General features: G+C 37.1%; 1 long non-coding RNA gene across 1 annotated transcript; it reads left to right on the top strand.

Moving 5' to 3' along the window:
• Nucleotides 1-606: 606 nt before the first annotated feature.
• Nucleotides 607-6,978, top strand: LOC138684601 (uncharacterized). The gene is made up of 3 exons (XR_011323850.1): nt 607-701; nt 6,039-6,126; nt 6,860-6,978. It is a non-coding gene; the product is annotated as an uncharacterized lncRNA (long non-coding RNA).
• The last annotated feature ends 321 nt before the right edge of the window (nt 6,979-7,299 follow it).

The raw sequence follows: 7,299 nt of genomic DNA, 5'->3' as shown, positions 1-7,299 counted from the left end.
TAAATCATTAGGACCTCACAAATTTAGTGAACTGCAGTAATCTGTTCACTAGATAACACTGCATTTCCTTTTAAGCTTTAGATGTATTTTACAAGGATGGTCTTTGCTGTGAGTGTTCCTAGGAAAAAAATTTCTTTCCTCCACACTGTCCCTTCCCAATGGCATTTCAAAACATACCCATGCCCTTAAGCTTCCTCTAGATGAAAAGAGGGAAAATATCTAAACAGTCTCTGAAGAGACTGTTGTTATGTGCTAAAATGCATGCAGAAGACTACGGGTAGGGAAATGTTTGGGTAAATAGATATGGAATAAAGCTAAAATACAATTTTGGTACATCAAAAAGATACCATGCAAGCTGCAAATCAGAGGAAAAAACATATAAATTTTGGAGAAGAGAGACGTAAAGCAATTATATTTCTCAGGTTAGTTCTTAGCTTATCATGTAAAACCATGGCCATCTCATTAGGCACTGTCTGAAATGGGCATGTAGTGCTAGTCCTAGAGAACTAAATGAAGAATAATAACAAAAAAAGGAAGATATAAGTTACAGTCTAAAAATGAGTGGGAATATCAGTTTATTGCATCATCTTTCCTGCATCAGTGAAGATCTGTTTTATAGCATAGTTATACCAACTTCTGTGTGTTCTTTGTGATAGTGAAGTTAAGTAGTACAGAAGAAGGCACAGACATCTTCTCTTCATGTATGTCTTAGCAGTGACATTGCCTAACTGGATGTTTTCTGCCTGTTCACTTTACTTTCTTCTTTTTTTCCTGATTTATCATCCTGTCATTTTATCTGTATATTGCAAGTTCTGTCTTGTTTTTTTACATTAGGAGATAGAACCAAATCTCACTTGTTTTCTAATTTATTTTGTTATGGTGATAATTACTCATATAATTTGTTTCAAATTATGTTTCCTCTATGACCCTATTTTTATTTTCAATGAGAACAAATTTATGATGAACTGATAAAATCTGCATATGCGTGTGCAGACTTTCAGTTAACATCATGGCTTTAACCTTAAGCAGTTCCTAGCATAATCATATTGCTCATTGTTTGGTATTCTTTCTTTATCTTGTAAGCTGTATCATGTTATTTCACACAATTTCCTGTCTTTTGTTTCAATTTACATGAAAAAGTAGTGATCTTGCCCTAGTTTTCTTTGGCATCTGATAATTATGCATTAAGTACAGGAAGTTCATATCTAACCCAAAGCTGGGAACCATAAATAGAAGAACCAGGTGTTAGGCTCTATAAATTTATATTTTATATATCCATTAATAATTTAATCTTTTATTTTGATTTCCTGTAACTAAGCGTAACACTTAACAGTTTATAGGCAGTTGATAACTGTAAATTATGTTTACAGTATGGTACTGTATATTACTAATACATTATGTCCTGTGGATGAGGAAAAGCTGCAACTACAAGAAAAAATAAATAATAAGGGAGCTGTAATAAATCAAAATTCCATAATACCTGATATCCAGGTGTAACTAAAATACTTCTTTTACTATTATTATTTTCAAAATTTAAGTTAAGAAATTTTCCACAAAAGTTTCAGAAGGAAATAGTAAAATTGTCTTGATTTACCCATTTCAGTAGTAGTGATGTGTTTCATTCTAATAAGGTAGAAATGTAGGGTTTAGCATTTCAATCTTCTTACATTTATAACTGATTAAATCTTGGGTTTCAGGACTTGTAATGTGTTGAATTAAAATTATGATCTATTTTTAATATTTAATATCATGTTCTGACATGAAAATAAGAGTTCAACATTATTGAAATATGCAATATAGACAGTCTCTCTCTCTTGCTTCACCATAACTTTTATTTTGTGGAAGAGATGCTTTTCAATCCCATTAGCAGCACTCTTAACACAAAAGCAAAATGAGATTTTTCACTTAGAAAAAAATAATTACATTTTAAAATACCAACCGTATGATATTAATAAAATGTTCTAAAATTGTTTTGCTCTTAGGTTATTAACTGAGATCTATGTTCCTAATTGCATTACTGAAACTCTTATAAAAGTCCTGACTAGCTTCTTTGAACTTTTTCACATTGCATGTCTACAGATGCCTAGAGATTTATCGCTGTGCAAGTCACACATGTCCCACTTTTGTCATTAAACTGTCACTGGATAAAATACAGAAAGAGTTTGAGAGCAGAAACTTGAACGCTGGTTTCCTTAACCTCCCTGCAACTGTGTCCTACTTTCTAGCCAGCATGCTCCATTTTGTTCACTCTCCAACAGCTCCTTCATCCTTTCTCCAAATCTGACTTCAGTTTCTTTATTGAACTTGATTTATTTTCTTCATAATGGCGAGGCTTTCTCTGGAGAGATGGATAGTGCTTCTTTATATGAATCAGACTAGCATATATATATATATATAAAGGGGATGGCATCTTATATGGGGAGAAGACTACTGGTGCAATCTCCTTCAGCTGCTTTCCTGAGGCTGTACTTTAAAATAGTACTTCATAAAAAAAAAGTGTGTGCTATTCTGGTTACACTTTAAAAATACAAGTTCTTTAAAAGAGTGATCACCTTCCTTAAGTAAGTCTTGCAGAAGAAAGACAGGGCACACCCAAGATGGGTGGGATGAATTATCTTTAAAAACATTCTAATGACCTACAAGAGATATAGATGACCTACTTGGATCAGACTTTGAAAAACCTGAATTACAGCACTGGATCCTGTATTTAGGGTTATGTGTTTGCAACGATCTGTGTAGCATTCAAAGAATCCCCAAACCCAGCTCATCAGTGGGATCATTTGATACACATCTGAAATAAAATGTCTACATATTGATACCAAAGAAAAAAAGGAAAAAAAAAAAAGGGATAAGATACAATATATTTCATCTGTTTTCCTCCATTTATGTTATAAGAAGGCAGAGTCAGCAGCTAAATTATAATCAAGAATAAATCTTCCTCTAAAAAAAGTTTCAGATCCTGACAAATATTGCCACAATATATATGAATATATTTTTTTGTAGAAAAAGATGAAATAAAAAAATGCATCTGCATTACTGAAAATATGTATGGCAGGAAAATCCAACAAAAGTTAGTCATTTAGGTGAGTACCAAGAAGGCAATGATAAATGAACTTGTAAATGACATAAAAAAGAAAATTCAGCTTTGTTGATATCTAACACTAGTAAGTAAAAATATATCAAAATTCAATATTTCTTATAGCCTGTTTGTTGAAAAGCCTGTGCAGACATCATAATTACTTTATGAGACTATAGAAAAAAGCATAATGATGATCATGCTTAGCATTTATCTGGTACCTTTCATCAAAGGATCTAAAGTGCTTTGTAAACATTAGCTAATTAAATATGATTATAACTTCCTTTCTGCTGCAGACAACAAAAATAGTTATCTTTCTTGATAATTGCCTTTTATTTAATGTTGTAGGGTGACGGGTGGGAAGTGGAAAATTTCTTTTAATTAATATTACTTCAGCAAATTCATCTTTCGTGTTTTGTCATTTTAGGAGGCTATGCAACCACTGCTTTTATGCCTGTAGCACATCACATACAAAAGCATCTCTGGGAGTTCCACTGTCTTTTGTGGAAAACTGTTTTACCTCTGCTTAGACATGTAGCAAGTTTCTGTACTAAACTACCTGGTTGGAGCAGGTTGAAACATCTTTTTCTAGTCCTTGACCTGTGTCATACACTTCATGTACATCATGCTTTCTGTCTGTTACCTCCTTTCACAACAGTGGAATATCATAGAAAATCTTCATTAGATCATCTGTGATGGCACCCTTGTAAAAATCTAAGGAAACAAAGTACATCTTTTATACAATACAAATTTTCTGAGTATTCTGTATTATTTTTGAAGCTCATTACACAGAAAGGACTCTCTTTACATGAAAAAGCACAAAAGCTGCATAGAAGGTCCAGGCAATGTAACAAATGCATACCATCTCCTCTCCCTGCTTCAGTTTTCTCACCATTCTACAGCTGGGCAGGATTGAACAGGTTCAGAACATTTTCACCAGACAACATTCAGTTCAGACTCATCACAGAGTAAAAATAGTGGCAACGACTGCACGCATGTCCCAATTTGGAATAATTTATCTGGGTGTCATTCCAGACAGGTGTTTCTCCATATCTTTTTTCTATACTGGTGTTTCAAATAAGTGGATAATTATAACAATTAATTCTCAATTATTTTTAAGTGCATTAATTTCTTTCATAATAATTTGTTATTTTATGTTTAAAAAAATTTGGAGAAAGGCTGATTTCAATTAATGTGCAGTCAAAGGACACGTTCCTCTCTCTGGTTATAAATCTAGCAAATACAACATGGGAAGAAGGATTTGAGGAAATGTGTAAAGGCATGGGAAACAAAGTAAAGAAGTAAGTGTATGCAACCTGATGAAGAATTTATCTCTATATATGTATGTTTGTATGTATGTACCTGTATATATATAAAAACACACAGAGGCATACATATAGGCAGATATAGATATATGAATTTATAAATGTACCCTAATATGCTATTAAAAAAAAAAAAAAACAAACAAGAAAGAAAGCTAAAGAGTAAGAGAAGGAGATTCATGTCTCAGAAGATCATGGGGTTTCCTTAACTGTCACATCTATCTTTCAGAGAGCACTCTGCCTACTCACTAGAGTGGATGGCTCACATTTTGTTCTGTTTTTTAAATGGAAACTTCATTCTGAACCTGAAAAACATTTCAACAGAAGTTCTGCAAACACAGGCATGTTTCTGTATAAAGTATTAGTTTCAAGAAACTGATGTTTTTTCTTGACCAAGTTCCTTACAAACTCTATTTCTAGCTCTACTGATTCCATTGCATAATAACTCTCCTCACTATGTTACCTGCACCACAACAGAACATACTAAAAATTGCTTCTCAAGGACACAGTTTTAGTAGGGCAGTCTCACTCACAAAACAAACAAACAGATAAAAGATAAACTATTGCAAGGATGAATATGACTTTAAAAATATACCTCAGAAGTTATGTATGGTTCAAGTATGAATCAGGGGTGTATATTAATTTGTTTATGTAATACAGAAGAGATTATATAATTAAACAAAGGGGAGAATGTGGATAGCACTTATTCTCATGTTTCTGCCTTAATCAGAAAGAATAACCAGTGGTAAAGATTAAGCTTGATCATAAAGTCATAAGGAAACCTAGACAAGCAATGAGCTGGTCTTTGTATTTCAAGGAACAGCAACAGTTTCATGTAAAAAGAGTGGCTCTACTCATTAAGGATAGGATGCAAGGAAGTGACTGACTTACATGTAATGACATAAAATGTAAACATACATCTTTAAAAGAATTTTTCCCTGAAAATAACTTTTTGAGTAAATTGAGCTCTGAAATAACCTGTGCACTTAGGTAAACTCAAGACTGTTATTACACTATGTTCCTTACTATATTCCTGTATTGGGTCTGGCTGAGATGGAGTTAATACTCCCCATATCAGCCCTCATAGCACTGTGCTCTGCATCAGTAGCTAGAAAGGTGTTGATAGCACACCAGTGTTTTGGCTACTGCTGAGCAGTGCTGGCACAGCATCAAGGCTGTCTCTCCAACATTTTTGCCCCCCCCCCCTCAATGGCGGGCTGGGGCAGGGCAAGATCTTGGGAGGGGACATAACCAGGACAGCTGACCTAAACCAACCAAACAGATATTCCATACCATATGACATCAGCTCAGATATAAAAGCTAAGTTAAGGGAGACGGAAGGGGGGCATTTTGTCTTCCGGAGCAACCACTATGCATACTGAAGCCCTGCTTCCCGAGAAGTGGCTAGACATCGCCTGCTGATGGGAAGTAGAGAATAACATCATTTGTTTTTTCTTTGCTTTCATGCGCGCAACCTTTGCTATCACTTTATTAAACTGTCCTTATCTTGACCCACATGCCTTTTGTTATATTTTCTCCCCCCCCATCCAGCTGAGGAGGGGGAGTGATAGAGCGGCTTTGGTGGGCACCTGGCATCCAACCAGGGTCAACCCACCACAATTCCTTATTATATTCCTTAGGTATGTATCCTGCAAGTGTATGGTGGGAAAGAAAATTCTTGAGAAAAGTGTTGTGGAGCATGTAGGGAGGTGAAGGAGAGAAAAAAAGGTAAGGAAGATGAAGGGCTGTTGGGAAAGATGGAGTGGGATTTGATGAAGCAAGAACCAGTAGGAATGGGGAACCACTACAGTAAAATTATTTCTGAGGTACACAAACATGTAAGTTATCTGTAGTGCTACTGAATTACAAGTGTGGGGTTTTTAGCAGATTTTTCATGAACAATATGTATAACAATCATGCTCTAGAATTAGGCTGAATACGGATAGATTTAAGATGCACCTCTTTGACTTGAATGATCTTATAGGTCTTTCTCATTTTCAATATCTACTACTTTGTTAATTTGGGGAAAGACCCAAAAGTATTTCAATTTACATTTCAAAGTACTAACTGTGGTGGTTTAAGCCCAGACAGCAACAAAACACCACGAAGCTGCTTGCTCACTCCTCCCCCCCAGCCCCAGTGGGATGAGGAGAAGAAAATATAAACAAATGCTTGTGGGTTGAGACAAGGACAGGGAGGGGTCACTTACCAATTATGGTCATGGGCAAAAGACAGACTCAACTTGGGGATAAAAAAAATAATTTACTACCAATCAAATCAAAACAAGGATAACGAGAAGTAAAACCAAACCTTAGAACCTTCCCCCCACCCCTCCCTCTTTCCTGGCTCAACTCCATTCCCATTTTTTTCTACCTCCTCCCCCCCAGCAGCGCAGGGGGACGGGGAATGGGTGTTGGGGTCAGTTCATCACACCTTGTCTCTGCTGCTCCTCCCTCCTCAGGGGGAGGACTCCTCACTCATCCCCTGCTCCAGTGTGGGGTCCTTGCCATGGCACACAGTTCTCAACAAACTTCTCCAAGGTAAGTCCTTCCCATGGGCTGCAGTTCTTCACAAACTGCTCCAGCGTGAGTCCGAAAGGGCCGATCTTCAGTCACAGCCTGCTCCAGCACGGGCTTTCCCATGGAGTCCCGGCCATCTTGGGGGCAACCCCTGCTCCGGCGCGGGCTCCTCTCTCCCCGGGCTGCAGGCGGGCATCTGCTCCCCCGCTTCCCTCCCTGGGCTGGGGGGGGACAGCCTGCCGTCTCACCACGGGCTGCAGGGGCGTCCCCTCCGCCCCCGCTCCTCGTCATCCTCTCCTTCCTCACTGACTTCCGTATCCGCAGAGGGGTTCCTCTCACATTCCAATCCCTCCCACTCACTGCAGGTTCCCCTTCTTAAATC

This window comes from Haliaeetus albicilla, chromosome 3 (genome assembly GCF_947461875.1).
Source record: "Haliaeetus albicilla chromosome 3, bHalAlb1.1, whole genome shotgun sequence".
NCBI lineage: Eukaryota > Metazoa > Chordata > Aves > Accipitriformes > Accipitridae > Haliaeetus > Haliaeetus albicilla.
This window is presented reverse-complemented; position numbering and strand designations above follow the sequence as displayed.